Here is a 16,335-nt window from a genome sequence, read left to right on the forward strand (position 1 = left end):
TCAAAACCACAATGAGATACCAGTTCCTATATCCTAGGATGTCTATAATCAAAAACACAGAAAACAGTGGTTGGCAGGGATGTGGAGGATTAGAAACTTCCTATCCACTGCTGGTGAGAACTTAAGATGGGACAGTCACTTTGACAAGCAGTCGGGCAGATCTTCAAATGATTAAACTTAGGGTTATTAAATAACCTATCAATGCCACAAGTAGGTATATACCCAAGAGAAATAAAATGTATATCCACACAAAAACTTATACACAGATGCTCACAGCAGCATTATTCACAGAGGCCAAAATATGGAAACCTCCAAATGTCTATCAGCTGATGAATGGATTTTAAAATGTAGTGTATATCCACACAAATGAATTTCTTTTCTTTTTAGGCCACACCTGCGGCATATGGAAGTTCTAAGATTAGAGCTTGAATCAGAGCAGCAGCTGCCACCCTACACCACAGCTACAGCAATGCCAGATCCAAGCCATGCCTGTGACCGACGCTGCAGTTTGCAGCAATGCCGGATCCTTAACCCACTAAGTGAGGCCAGGGATCGAACTATATCCTCATGGATACTATGTTGGGTTCCAAACCCACTGAGCCACAATTGGAACTCCTCACACAAAAGAATATTATTCAGATATATATCTTCACAAAGTAATCCAGTTCTGATTCAAACTGTAACATGGATGAACTTTGAAAACATTATGTTAAGTGAAGGAAGCCAGTCACAAAAGACCATATATTGTATGGTTCCATTTATATATAATGATCAGAATAGGCAAATCTATAGAGACAGGAACTAGATCAGTGGTTGCCTTGGGCTGGAATGTTAGGGGATAGATAGGGTTTGTGTGGTGATGGTAAAGGGTACAGGATTTCTTTCCTTTTTTTTTTTTTTTTTGTCTTTTTGCTATTTCTTGGGCCACTCCCACGGCATATGGAGGTTCCCAGGCTAGGGGTCCAATCGGAGCTGTAGCCACCGGCCTACGCCAGAGCCACAGCAACTCGGGATCCGAGCCGCGTCTGCAACCTACACCACAGCTCACGGCAACGCCAGATCGTTAACCCACTGAGCAAGGGCAGGGACTGAACCCGCAACCTCATGGTTCCTAGTCGGATTCGTTAACCACTGCGCCACCACGGGAACTCCAGGGTACAGGATTTCTTTTGAGATTGAGAAAATGTTCTAAAATGGATTCTGGAGAGGGTTGTACAACTTTGTGAATACATTTTTTAAATTGAATTATATTCTTTAAATGGGTGAATTCAATGGTTATAGCTCAATAAAGATGTTACTTTATTGAGGAAAAAAAGACGGAGGGTAGAGAATGATTAGAGCCCTTGGCAGAGTGAAGGTTTAGGATAGCTGCTAGAGTAAATGTGGCAGGACTTGGCCAAAGATAACAAACTATTTCTATCAAGTGGTGAAAAACTGATTAAAACTAGATCATGAGCATATGTAGGAGTATCATGCTTGCCTCAGCAGAAATCTTCAGCTCAGAGTCTAGAATGAATTGGCTGGAGGACTTCCACAAAGTCAGGGTGCAGACCTTGGTCACCATATAGTCTTCCTGGGGTTCTTCCTCTTTGAACATTCTTCCATGGTCTTCTTTCTCTTGCCATCCTTCTTCCAGTGTCCATCCTTCAAATATCTGTGTCCTCAAGTGGTCCAAACACCAGCCATCTATTCTTGCTCTACATGCTGTCTCTTGGTGAATGCACATTCTCTCACATTTCAATTGCCATGTACATTCTATTGACTCTAAAATACATGTTTGCAGCTCAGACTTTGCCTGTTCATCAACCCTAGTTACTCAGCTGTCCACTAGATGTTTCTATCTGATTGTCCCACACATGTCCCAAACACAGCTGCCCAACCTCACTCCTTCTCCATCCAGCTTATCATCCTCCACTCTGTTTCTTTGAAAATGGGAAGAAAGACTTTGAGAGTCAGTTCAATTTTGCATATAGTAGAATAGTGTTTTCCCAGGGTCCAAGGAAATGAGAAGGTCTATAAACACAAACAGAACAGGGAAGTGAAAGAGATTCTTATAAGTTACCCCTTTGATCAAGTCACACCTTTGACTGGCAACTTTCGATTATTCTTTAATGTGCAGAAATGAAAACCCAGATTCCACATGCTGTTACCTCACAATTCAGATTTCTCTGTAAATTTAATTAAAAAGAATGTGTATTGAACATATGAGAAATTGTGATATATATACCTTGACCTCAAGTGGTTATGATCTAACATAGGAGGATCACATGTGAACAAGAAAGGTCCAAACAATGTGATAAACGTAAATGAAGATCTAGCACAAGACTCTATGCTGGCACATGGGGCATCTTACCCAGTAATATCTGGATAGGAGGGTGGGATATGTTAGAAATGGCTTTCCTCAGGCTAGAGGAATTCTTGAAAAAAATATGATGAGTAGAAAATATAGTGGAGAGAAGAATATCCCAGATGTGAGCTTAGCCTATCTCTGGACCTCTTCAGTAAGGCTAGGTACAGAGAAATGAGAGGGAATCTGGTGAATATAGACAGAAAAATCTGACCGAGTAAAGTAGGAGCCACATTAAATGGGAAGTGAAGAAGCAGACACAGAAAGGGATAGAACATTTCCCCCATAAGCTTGGCTGTCAAGAGGGAGAGAAAGATAAGAAGCTGAAGGAGGTGTTATGTTGTGGGGAGCGTTTAGGGTTGCTGTGTGTGGGTGTGTTTCCAAGATAAGAGACATGTAGGTTCAAATGCTGAAGGGAAGAAGCCAGAGCCAGGAGGGGTTGGAAGGAGTTGCTGTGGAGCAAGATGTCTAATGTGGGAAGGACTGGAATGTTCAGCAAGGTGAAGGGGTTAGCCTCATTCTGTGGGATTAGAAGGAAGAAGCAAAGGTGGGTGCGGAAAGATAGATTGGCAAGAATTTAGTAGGTTTCAATTTCAAGGTCAATGATAAGGCAAATAGGGTAGATGGTCTGCAGAGTATAAAAAATGTTCGAAATAGCCATAATGACTATAGAAGGATGAGTGAACAGAAAACATACAGGTTTGGGGGGCCAACTAAACTAGGGGTAAATCACAAAACTGCAAAGATAGGCGACTGTATTTGAGAATGGAATGTGCTCTTTGGTGATTTCAGAAGCAGATTAATCCCAGGTGATGATAAGATCAAGACCTAGCCTTGGGACTGAGTGGCTAGTTGGAAAAAACGACATGAAGTTCAATTTTACCTTTGAGTCAAGGTAGTCAATGAGCTGAGAAGCCAATGAGTTGAATGGAGCATCCAAGTATGCACTAAATTCCCCTAGTTGATAGCAAGTTTTACCAAAAAGACTGTGAAAGAAGAGCTACAGTCTTCAGGGAATGATGGGAGGAAGCAGAGATATGAAGGTGATGATCAGGTGAAAAGGATGCTACCACTAAGATGCTACATGACCCTTGAAGATGCAAAATTTCTTCAAAAGGATGGAAGATTGATCCAGAACCTAACTTCCTGCTTCCATGTCTATTCTTTATACAGCAGTTGGGTTAAATTTTTTAAAATGTATTTCTTATTTATGCTATTCTATTCAAACCCTCCCATGGCTTCACACCTCCCGATGAGTAAGTAACTCTTTACTATGGCCTTCACTCTTTGGCCAACCTACCTTTCCTCTCTGACTTCATCTCTTACCACTTGACTACTTGCTCTAGACACGCCAGCTTTTTTGCTATCCCCACCATGACCAAACCTGGCCCCATCTCTACGTCTTTGCACTTGATCTTTGCTATGCCTGGAAAACTCTTCCTCCAGTGGCCTCCCTCTCTCCCTCAGATCTCTGCTTAACTGTCACCTGCCCAGCAAGGCTTTCCTCATCTTCCCCTGAGCCCTTTCCTACAGAAAGTCCTATTCTATACCTCTTCTTCATTTCCTATATTCCATTCATCACCATCTAACTTTACTTTTTTTTCCCCCAGCAACCCTCTCCCAAGAATAGAAGCTACTTGAAGACAGGTTTTTCGGCCACTCAGTGCTATATCCTATAGCAGGCATACCTAAATGTTTTTTGCATGAAGGCAGTAACAGTAGTAATGGGTTATGAGAAAGACTTTGACCCTAACCATGTGAAGTACGTGAGGCACTGCTGAGAAGGTACAGAGGGAAGAGTGTGAGCATGTCAAGGGGTGGGGGGGGCAGGGTAGAGAGGGTTGTTGCCAGGCAATGACATTCCAGTGGGAACTCTGGGAAGTACTGATGGAGCAAAGGACACAGGTCATTGTTCAGAAGCCCAGAGCAGTATGGGGACACAGAGACAGCAAGGGTCGATGGTGGGAGAAACTTACCTTTTTAGGAAGTCTCCAAGGACAATGGCAGGGATGGGAGGTGTAGTGACATTTGCTGGCTTTATAGCTTCTGAAAGATTTAGAGCCAATGTCCCTTGGATTATACTTCTGGATTGATTATACTTCTGAAGGAATCTATAAGAGGGACAGTAGTGTCACTGGGGTGTAGGAGGAACACAAGATTTGTTGGAAGGAGTCACCCATCCAGTGAATGGATGTGCTACTAAGGGCTCCTTGGCAGGCAGGGCATGGATGGATTGTTAGATAGGGTTAGTACTTTGCCAAGAGTTCTACACAGCAACAGCCCTGAGGAGTAAGGGGCTGGCACTGAAATAATGTCAGGACCCGTCAGGCTTTATGTTTATTGTCTTCACCTCACATGTGCTCTTCCAGCATTTTCTTGCCTCCACACCTCTGCTCACACTGTTCCCTCTGGAATGCCTCTCGCCTCCCCTAAAATTATTCACATTTTTGATATTCTTTAAGATCCAGCTTTATCCCTGACAAAGTTTTCCTTTACCACCCCAGCCTGGAGGGAATGGTCCTTACCTTGAACTCCTATGGCAGTTATTAACTGTAGAATTCATTTAGCCATTAGTCTTCCACTGCCCTGTTCAATGGCTGCATTGAACTCTTATTTACACCTTCTGGGTTGTGTGACTTTGGGGTGTGGTGGTACCTTGCTGTCTCTCTAGCTCCCCTGGAGGCTTTTTTCTCCTGGAGGCAGGGGCAGGCTTGGTTATCTTTGGAACCGCCACACCATCTGTCGTAGACCCTTACACAGAGAAGGTATTCAGATTCTGTAAATTGATATGGTTCGATTGATTAATCATGACTAGTCCATGCCAACATCCAGATGAGAGTTTTACTGACCTTCAAATGATTATTTAATATAACGAGAGCACTGTAACAATATTTTTTCTTACCATAAATGTGTTACGTACTTTCCCTTTCCATTCATAGAGTCTTCCAAGCCCTGATGCTGTTGGGTTCTCTGCCCAACAATTTGATCTTAATTTTTCATCAGAGGCCAAGAAGGTCGATGGATAAAAGAACAGCTTCTGGAATCAGATATCTGGGTTTGGATATGAACTCTGCTACTTCCTAGGGTGAGTCTGAGTAAGTTATGTAACTCTTCTATACTTCAGTTTTTTTACCTGCAAAATGGGGATTATAGTTATATGCTTCTCACTGATTTGTTGTGGGGATTAAATTAATTACACAATACGATGTTCTTAGGTCAGCATTGGGTGCATGATAGAGCCCTCAATGCTTGTTGATATTTCTGGGTGACTAGAAATTTCCAGATTTAAAGGATGAAGTGCTCAGAACTCTTTTCACCCTATTTTAAACCACTGAGGAACAGAGAGCAGGCAGTGAGGCTACAGTGCTCAGCTCTTTGCATCAGGAGACCAGACTGCAGTCTAAACCCCACCACTTAGCTTGTGTGTTATTTTAGGCAAGACACTCAACCTCTTTGGGTGCTATAAAGAACTGGGAGTAAACATCTGTGAAAGTACTTTGTAAACAGAGTGGCTGCTTTACCCAAAGTAAGGAACTGTGGTTGGGAATAGGAAACAAATTTCATTGGCTCTGTTGTGAAAATCTTGTCCTTTGAAAATTCACTTCAGGAAAAGAGTAACTCTTTGTCTCACTTTGATTGGATTATCCTGATTATCTTATGGAGTCGTCGTCTTCTTTTTTTTAAACTCCTAGTGCTGTGGAAAGTCTTCCTGAGCCCAACATAGGCTTCTTTTTCTCATTTGTAAATCTGGTGGGTCTGCTAAACAAACAACCACAGTCAGACACATCTTTGTGGTTTAAAATCTGTTGCCATGCTTTGACAAAGGAGCTCTGTAGGGAGTGATAATGCGATTAGGATGTAACTGGCTGGGAGTGTGAACACCCAAATCAGACACACGGCCCTCCCTACAGGGTTCCTGAGAGAAAAGTGTCAGAAGCAGGTTAACAGCAAGGTCTCTGGAGGTAGTTGCCTGTGTTCGAACTCCAGCTTTACCACTTATTTTCTGGGCAACCCTGAAATTACTTAAGCTCTGAGGACTGCTGATTCCACATCTATAAGATCAGAATAGCTATAGTACCTACCTTACAGGGTTCCTAGGGGATTAAATGAGTTGATATGTATAAAGTGCTTATATATCTTATATACGTGTACTCTTGAACTTGGCTATATATATAGCATAGAGAGGGTTAAATAAATATTTACTATTAATATATGCATAGAGTCAATGCTTACAAAGGTATGTCCTTAGGTGCTAGGTAAGCCTTCCCAAATGCCAGTACACCCCTGGGAAGCTGTGCCAAGATGGACAGAGGACTCATTTTGTATAGGCTAGACCAGACGTTTAGAAGTAATGCAGGTTTCTTTTTCTCTTTCCTATTTTATGCAAGGCCACAGCTGAGGCTAGAAAAAGTGGATCCAGAACACACCAATCAGATAGAAAAGAGTATAGAGAGTGAGTCCCAGTGCTGGTTGGGCCTTGAACTTCCTAGTGCTGGAAAAGTTATTTCCATAGAATTTGGCCCCCAGTTTATTTTGCCCAAAGAAAAGAGGAAGTGGATGGGAAGAGGAAGGGGAGATAGGAAAAGAAGGGAAGAGGGAAGTGGGGAGAAGAAGGAGGAACAAGGGAGGGAAAAAGTGGTTTAAAGAGACTGGGCCTTTCTCTGGAATGGGAGTCAACCCCTGGCCCCATCTTTTCTCTTCTACCTCTTAGAAAGAAATGTCGTAGCTAGAGAGCAGTGGCTGGACTTTCTGCCAAGTTTAACTTGCCATCTCAAGTTTAAACTGTCCTATCTCATGAGTTGCATGAAAGGAACAGAGTCCAAAGAATGAAAGGTCAGTGAAAATCAGGTGGACTAGGTCTTCTCTTGAGGGAGAACAGGCAGATCCTTCACTCCTTCCCACTTTTCTCATAAGAGAAAATGAATTCCAAGAGCCCAGAGGAGGGGCCTCAACTGCATTGGCACCAGGTGGGAAAGCCAGTTACATTGTAATCTGAGCAGCACTTGTCAAGCAGTTGCTATTCCTCAGATGACCTGGTAATCTTGTTAAAATACAAGGGTAGGCTTGAGATTCTGCATTTCTAACAAGCTCTTGTAGGTGATGCCACTGCTGATGGCTAAGGACCTCACTTGGAGTAGCAAGAGTCTTCTAGATGAGTGGTGACCTAGAGTTGTGTTGATACACAGGAATTGCTGCTAAGTTACTACCCTCTAGATAATGTGGTCCACCTGTGTACGCCTGAAGTTAGCGAAACAGCTTCTTGGAAATGGGGTGACAAGAAATGTCCTAGTTCTTCATTCTGATTCCAAACTTTGTGTGAATGAAGAGGGGCGAGGAGGACAAAAGTGTTTATCTTGGTCAGTCAGTTCCATGACTGATGTTTCTAATCTGTTCACCAGTGAGAGTTGTCTGAGATAAACCTAATGTGAATATTGCAGCTCGGTGACATTTCATGAACTGTTGACTTATGCCTTAAATTGGAGGATATGGAACAATGTCATTCATTATCTTCAGGGTGACAGATGATAACTCCTAATGGCATTTTAAAAAACCTTTTCCTTATGACTGCTCAAATCTTATTAGTCCTTCAATTTAGCTGTCACACAACTTCTATATACCAGTGCTTTGCATACATTTTTACATAAATTTTCCAAGAGTATAGAGATCATCACCTCCATTTTACAGATGAAGGAATTAAGCTCAGAGAGGTTTCATGATTTTCCCAAGGTTACCCAGCTGTGAAAACACAGAAATTGGCTAGAAACCCAGTGAGTCTAATTTCACTCCTTCTCTCTTTCTACTCCCGCCATGCTGTCCCATAGAGAACAGAACGGTTATTTTTAAATTTGAAAATTATTATTTAAAAATAAATTCAAATCTCACATTTATTTGATGTCAACTGACTCCCTTGACATGGATTTACAACTCTAATGAAGCTTAGTTTTGAGGATTCCTCGTTGATAAAAGTGCCTTCCAAAGGCTCTATGATTTTTGTCATAATTTTATATTCATTGTTCTTAAAAAGAGTTCCCCAAATGTCAAAACCCTGGGCTTCACAAAGTCTGGATATGCTTCCATTGCTGTCAGATACATAAATCCTCTTTTACTACACTCCCAGTAAGGACTAGCTCAGCCTGTGCTTAAAATTCTCCAGTTAAGAGGAGCTCACCACCCCACGGGGAGTTTGTATCATTTCATATAGTTCTAAACCTTCAGAAGTTCTTTTTATGCTGTGCCAAAATCTACCTCCCGACAACATGCACTTTTTTTAAAAATTTTTATTTATTTGTTTATTTATTTTTTTTTAGGGCCGCTCCTGTGGCATATGGAGGTTCCCAGGCTAGGGGTCTAATCGGAGCTTTAGCCGCCGGTCTACGCCAGAGCCACAGCAACGCCAGATCCAAGCTGCATCTGCGACTTACACCACAGCTCACGGCAACGCTGGATCCTCAACTCATTGAGCGAGGCCAGGGATCAAACCCGACACAGTTCCTAGTGGGATTCATTTCCACTATGCCACAGTGGGAACTCCGACATGGACTTATTGATCATGGTTCAAGCCCTCTGAAACTACAGCAAGTAAACCCAACTCTTCTCCATCTACTAGGTCTGAAAGCACTTGAAGGCTATTGCAGGACCTTTCTCCAAATCATCCTCAATGCTAACAACTATTCACCAGCCCTTATCATCTTGGCCCACCTTCTCCTCCAGCTGTTGATGTCCTTATAAAGAGCATTCCAGGTTTGGCTTGACTAACAGAAAGCCAAGCAATCCCCTTGTTCTCTTTATTTGTTGAAGACTTTGCACTTATCACTGTGGAAATGATCATTGCTATTACACTTGACTCTCTGTTGCAGCTTGCCCAATCATGTTATTCCCATATTTTGTTTCCTATCCCAGACTTCAGTGTCCTGAAAGATGCTTCCTATTTCTCCTGTGGTGATATCATTCACATCACATCATCTGTCAGGAGTTGGTTTTGGCAGGACTTAGCAAGAGGGCTTCCTGGCACATTCCAGACTTGTGCTCCAGGAAGACTGCATACCTACAGCTGTCCTTGCATATAATACCCTCATGTCCATAGCTCTTGGTAGGCATTACCCCCTTCATGATCACACTCATAATCTAGGTTTTTTCAAGCCATTTATCACACTTGGGGAACAGAATCTGTATAGGAAGAGCTCAGTGAATAGGATAATTATGATTTTTTCCTTTTTTTACCTTTGTCACATTTGCTATTTATATTTTCTTCTACATGAATTCATCTTAACCCCTTTGCTTTGACTTTTTTTTACACTCCCTCTCCCCACCTCCCATGTTCCCTCTGTCCTGTCTAGAAGCTCATCATATCTCCTCTGGTGATATAGGCTTAGAGAAGTGCCCCAAGCCTGTGCATCTTCTACAATGAGCCAGCGTGTCCCTTTTGGGGAGAAGCCAGACAGTATGTTCCCTGCAGGCTCAGCCTTGCTACTCTGTTGCCTCATGTCTCCCGCAAATCTTAATCCACATCAATCTTTATCAAATAGTCTCTCCCATTTCCCTTATACCCTTTCCTTTTGTGGAACAAACTCCTCCCTCAGTCTTTTAGGCAGAGAAATTAGAAAACTTCAGAGGTCAGATTCTTCTGGAGATAGTGGAGAATTTTTGCCCCATTAAATTTTAATTAGATTGCTTTCTGTAAGCTTACAAGCAAATTGCTATAAGAAATTAAATACAGGGAGTTCTGTCTTGGTGCAGCAGGAACAAATCCAACTAGGAACCATGAGGTTTCAGGTTAGATCCCTGGCCTTGCTCAGTGGGTCAAGGATCTGGCACTGCTGTGAGCTGTGGTGTGGTTTGCAGATGCGGCTTGATCCCGCGCTGTTATGGCTGTGGTGTAGACTGGCAGGTGTAGCTCCAATTAGACCCCTAGCCTGGGAACATCCATATGCTGTAGGCAGCCCTAAAAAAAAAAAAAGATGCTGAGAACTTAAAGGGCCATCAATGATCCCTAGAAGCTATTATTTGCTCATGGAAAGCACCTTTCACTCCTTAGATTGTTCACATGTCAGAACTAGGAGCACAGCAAAAACGAAGACTTAATTGTCATGAAAGATAACAAAAGCATTTTAAACGAGAGAGGAAGGGAAATCCAAATTAACTCTTAAGTACTCAACATGGAGATTTACATAATGTAATCTTCCTAAAAATCTATTTGATAGGAAATGTTACCAAGATTTAACACAAGGATGAGGAAACTCAGAGCGGTTAAGTAACTTGCCTGGATGCTGAGATGGGAGTGCTTGCTTGCCAGGACCCAAAGCACACAATGCTCATCCTACTTGACCTCACTCACTGTAGAATGGCTATTAGCAAAGCTGCATGAACTCCATTATTGATGGTCTTCATAAATTTCCATTTTCATAGCTTCACCAGAATCTGGGTAAGCTGCAACAGTGGTGACTTGACAAAAAAGAAAACAACGCTGAACAGTTTGAAATGAATGCTGGGTTTCATATCCTTCCCCTCCTCTTTATATTCTATCTTCATTTTTTAAAATTAGAGTATAAAGTTGATTTATAATATTATATAAATTCCAGGTATACAATTAGTGATTCACAACTTTTAAAGGTTGTATTTCATTTATAGTTGTAAAATATTTGCTATACTCCCTATGTTGTTTTTAATAGTTTGTATCTCTTAATCCTCTGCCCCATTCTTGCCCCTCCCCACTTCCCTCTGCCCACTGGTAACCACAAGTTTGTTCTCTATATCTGCCTTTTCCTTAGTGTTATATTCACTAGTTTTTTTTATTTTATAGATTCCACATCTACATGATATCATACAATATGTGTCTTTCTCTGTCTGAATTACTTCAGCAAGCATAATAAACTTCAGGTCCATCTGTATTATTGTATATGGCAAAATTTTCATTCTTTTTTATGGCTATATATATACACAAATCATTTGTTGTATATACACAAAACATTTTTTCTTTACCCTTTCATCTGTTGATGGACAATTGTAAATAATGCTGCTATCAACACTGGGGTATGCGTATCTTTTCAAATTAGTGTTTTGGGTTCTATTGGATATATACGCAGGAGTGGAACTGCTGAATATGGTAGTTCTGTTTTTAGTTTTTTAAGAAACCTCCATACTGCTTTCCACAATAGCTGAACCAATTTACATTCCCACCAACAGTGTATGAAGGTTACCTTTTTTCCACATCCTTGCCCACATTTGTTGTGTTCTTTTTGATGACAGCCCTTCTGACAAAGGTGATATCTCATTGTGTAAGGTGCTATCTCATTGTGGTTTTAATTTCCATTTCTCTGATGATTAACCATGTTGAGCTTTTCATGTACATGTTGGCCATCTGCATTTCCTCTTTGGAAAAAATGACTATTCTTCTGCCCATTTTTTAATGGTTTTTTATATTACTTTGTATGATCTGTTTATATACATTGAATTTTTTTTTTTTTTTTTTTTTTTTTTTTTGGCCACACTCATGGGACATGGAAGTTCCTGGGCCTGGGATCAAATCTGAGCCAGGGTTGTGTCCTACACCACAGTTGCAACATACGCATGTTGAATAGCAAGCCCTTATTGGTCATCATTTGCAAATATTTTCTTCCATTTGGTAGTTTGTCTTTTCATTTTCTTTATGTTTTCCTTTGTTGTGCAAAAGCTTTTAACTACATCCTATTTGTTTATTTTTGCTTTTATTTACTTTAGGCGACAGATCTAAAAAATAGTGCTGCGATACATGTCACAGAGCATTCTGCCTGTTTTCCTCTAGAAGCTTTACAGTGTCCTGTCTTCCATTTAGGTCTTTAATCCATTTTGAGCTTATTTTGTGAAGAGTGTTAGAGAATGTCTAATCTAATTGTTTCCACATGTAGCTGTCCAGTTTTCTCAGCACTGCTTATTACAGAGACTATCTTTTCTCCATTGTATTTTCTTGACTCCTTTGTCATAGTTTAATTGGCCATAGGTGTGTGGGCTTATTTTTGGGCTCTCTGCCTTGTTCCATTCTTCTTTGTGTCTGTTTCTGCACCAGCACTATATTGTTTTGATTACTGTAGCTTTGTAGTATAGCCTGAAGTTAGGGAGTGTGATTCTTCTAGTTCTGTTCTCTCTCAAGATTGTTTTGGCTATTGGTGCCTTTTGTGTTTCCACACAAATTTTAAAATTATTTGTTCTAGTTCAATGAAAAATATCCTTGGTATTTTGATAACAATTGCCTTGAACCTATAGATTGCCTTGGGTAGTATGGCCATTTTAACAATATTAATTCTTCCAATCCAAGAATTTGGTTTATGCCATATTTTTAAACTTTGAATTTATTCTTAAATAAATTGCTATTTGTTCCCCTGAGCCCTGTTTGGCTAATATGCTTAGACTCAAGATTTGTTGTTATCACAAAACAGAGTAGCCTCAGTAGGTAATTGCTGCTAGTATTAGAAAGGACTGAAACTAAAATCAAAAAACTAAAATTTGGAGTTCCCCTTATAGCTCAGTGGTAACAAATACAACTAGTATCCATGAGGTTGTGGGTTGATCCATGGCCCTTCTCAGTGGGCTAAGGATCTTGTGTTGCTGTGAGCTGTGGTGTAGACCGCAGATGCACCTCAGATCCTGTATTGCTGTGGCTATGGTGTAGGCTGCCAGATGCAGCTCCAATTCGACCCCTAGCCTGGAGTCTTCCACAGGCCACAGGTGCACCCCTAAAAAAGAAAGAAAAATAATAAATAAAAACTAAAAGCTTTGGCATTGATAGAAATTCTTAGATATCTGTTTTCGAGTTAATTTATTTAGTTATCTTAAGGGTGTTAGTGTGAATGCTTTAAATATCCAAGAGAGACTTTGGGACCATTTGAAACAATAAATTTATAGATTTTTATTGGCACCCTTTTTTTTGAAGCTTTAAGATCAAATTTTCTAATCTTCTTGGGAGTTCCCATTGTGGCACAACAGAACTGAATCCACCTAGCATCCCTCCTGGCGAATGTGTTACTCTGTGTTTTAATTCAGAACATTTCAAATATCTTCCAAATTTGATTAAAAAATTATTCCAGACATTTTGCTGTGACAGTGTAACTTTATGTGTATAGATTACATATTAAAACGTTAAAATTGAAAACTCAATAAATATGTATTGAATGCTTTTCATGGTTCAGGCACTTTTCTAGGCATTTAGGATTACATGTATAAGGGAAAGGGGAGGGGGGCTCTGGATTGGTGGAGGTGGGTGGGGAGACAATAATCCTCTCCTATTCTAATGGAGAAAACAATTCTACTTATATAGTACGAAAGGTACTTTATTCCTGTATTTAACCATATTTTAATGAACTATGAAAAGCATTCATTTGGGTTGATACTATCCTTTCTGAAATAGAGATCAAAGTATATTATACAGAATACACGGAAAAATACCAAAGATAATAGACTGGAAAAAATATATAAGCAATACAAATGACAAACAAAGACTTAATATTATCATATGCATTGAGATCCTAGATTGATACGAGTGACAAATAATACTGTAGGAGATTAGAGGCAAGGGTGGGAATGGAGAATTTGCTGCAGTAGAAATCACATGGCCACTGAACAAATGCAAAGAAGCTCAAGATAGCAGTCAGGTAAATACACTCTTTAGCCATCATATCTGCGATAATTTACCATGCCAGGAATAATCCATGCTGGTGAAATTATAGGGAAATGAGCACTCTTATACTTACCAAGTGAATATGTGAAAAAAAAAATGACTTCTTTGAACAGTAATATTGCTATATCTATTAAAATTCTAAATATGCATCCACTTAGGGTCAGCAATCCCACTGTTGGAAATCTTTCTACTAAAATAAAGATACTAACATAAAAGAATATATCTGCAAGTAACAGTACAAGTAAGTTTATTGTATATTATTCATGGTAGGGTAAAAACTTGAGTGACTATTAATAGGGGTAATTTTACTGAATAAAATATAGTCATACCATGGAGTAGTAAATTCCATGAAAATAGTGATTTTGATTTATATTTTTTGACTTGGAGATATGACCATTATATATTAATTAAAAAAAAAGACGAGTTTGCATATATACACCTCCCATGTTCAAGTATGTGTGTGTATGTGCAAAATTTTACACTAAAAAAAAAAATCATACACTGGAGTTCCCACTGCAGCACAACGGGATTGACAGCATCTCTGCAATGCTTGGACACAGGTTCCTTCCCTGACCCAGCGCAGTGGGTTAAAGATCCATCTGTGGCTCATATCTGATCCCTGGCCTGGGAACTCCATATGCCTCAGGGTGGCCAAAAAAGAAAAAAAATATCATACTTGTAAACATTACGTATATAAATTTGTATCAGCCAGATAAAAGTGAGAAAGGACTCACCAGTTATTATTAATGAATTTAATCTTTGGAATGGAAGTGGATTAAAAGATAGTTTTATTATTATTATTTTTTTGTTTTTAGGGCCACACCTGTGGCATATGGAAGTTCCCAGGTTAGAGGTCAAACTGGATCTGCAGCTGCTGGCCTAAACCACATCCACAGCCAGCCTATGCCACAGCCACAGCCACAGCCACAGAAATGCCCAATCTGAGTTGCATCTGCAACCTACACTGCAGCCTGTGGCAACACCAGATCCTTAACCCACTGAGCAAGGCCAGGGATTGAACCCACATCCTCAGAAACACTAGTTGGGTTCTTAACCCACTAAGGCACAATAGGAACACCTGTTTTTACTTATTTATATACCTCTGGTTTGACTTGCTGCAACTAATATATCTTAGTGATAATATCAGTAATGATAGCTAATAGGTAATTTTTTTTTCTTTTTTCTTTTTTTGTCTTTTTGCCATTTCTAGGGCCACTTCTGTGGCATATGGAGGTTCCCAGGCTAGGGGTCTAATTGGAGCTGTAGCTACAGGCCTACACCAGAGCCACAGCAACTCGGGATCCAAGCCCTGTCTGCAACCTACACCACAGCTCACAGCAACACTGGATCCTTAACCCACTGAGCAAGGCCAGGAATCAAACCTGCAACCTCATGGTTCCTCGTTGGATTCATTAACCACTGAGCCATGACAGGAACTCCACTAATAGGTAACATTTAATGAGCACTTATTACATGACAGACTAGCCTAACAACTTTTTTTTTTGCTTTGTAGGGCTGCCCCTGCCCCATATGGAGATTCCCAAGCTAGGAGTCAAATTGGAGCTACAGCTGCTGGCCTACACCACAGCCACAGCAATGCGGGATCCAAGCTGCATCTGCGACCTACACCACAGCTTATGGCAACACTGGATCCCTAACCAACTGAGCGATGCCAGGGATGGAAACTGCGTCCTCATGGATACTAGTCAGATTCATTTCCGCTGAGCCATGATGGAAGACAATTTTAAAAGTGCTAAGATCCTTACATAAACATTTGTTTAAAATAAGGTAGAGCCACTGAGGTCTGGACAATATTTTGTCATTATTGGTATTATTATTTGCAGAACTCTGGTTGTCACAATTCTAAGCCCTGGAAACAAATAGCTCCTTCTAAAGTTTGCATAAGAGACCATGAGTAATTATAATTATTACTTATGAGGGCTTAGGTGCTGCAATGGGAGCTCCACAACTTTTAATCTCATTTGATTCTTGACACAACCCTATGAGATGGTAATATTATCATCTTTTCCATTTTATAAAAGAAAGAAAGAGGTTCACAGCAGGAAAGTCAATTATCCAAGGCTGCATTTACAGTAATAGGCAGACCAGAATTTAAATTCAAGCATTGGATTCCAGTGCTTAGATTCTTTGAACAAAAATCTGGTGAAAGACTCCTTCATTAACAAAAAATATAATAAATTGAACATATGAAATCAGCATGCTTTGGAAAGTTATAATTACAAACTCACTGGGCATTTGTGCTCAATATTTAAAGATGTTTAATCACTAATATATAGTTTAAAGAAAATTAGCTTATCTATGTCTCAACTTCCACAGA

The 16,335-nt window shown here is 40.2% G+C and overlaps 1 long non-coding RNA gene across 6 annotated transcripts in view; it reads left to right on the forward strand.

Moving 5' to 3' along the window:
• The window catches only part of LOC110262299 (uncharacterized), a 247,190-nt gene that overhangs the window by 227,402 nt on the left and 3,453 nt on the right, over window positions 1-16,335 (forward strand). The window contains exons 1-3 of one of the 6 annotated variants that reach the window (XR_014816821.1): window positions 2,752-2,894; window positions 5,287-5,432; window positions 8,955-11,235. This is a non-coding gene — a long non-coding RNA (uncharacterized LOC110262299). Of the gene's footprint in view, window positions 1-2,751; window positions 3,604-5,286; window positions 8,657-8,954; window positions 11,236-16,335 lie in introns of those variants that run through there. The other 5 variants (XR_014816827.1, XR_014816820.1, XR_014816826.1 and 2 more) reach the window with 5 other exon arrangements.

The sequence above is a fragment of the Sus scrofa genome, chromosome 9 (genome assembly GCF_054392235.1).
Source record: "Sus scrofa isolate SSC_HxYL_T2T_F1_AM1 chromosome 9, Sscrofa_HxYL_maternal_Yorkshire_Landrace_v2.0, whole genome shotgun sequence".
Lineage (NCBI taxonomy): Eukaryota > Metazoa > Chordata > Mammalia > Artiodactyla > Suidae > Sus > Sus scrofa.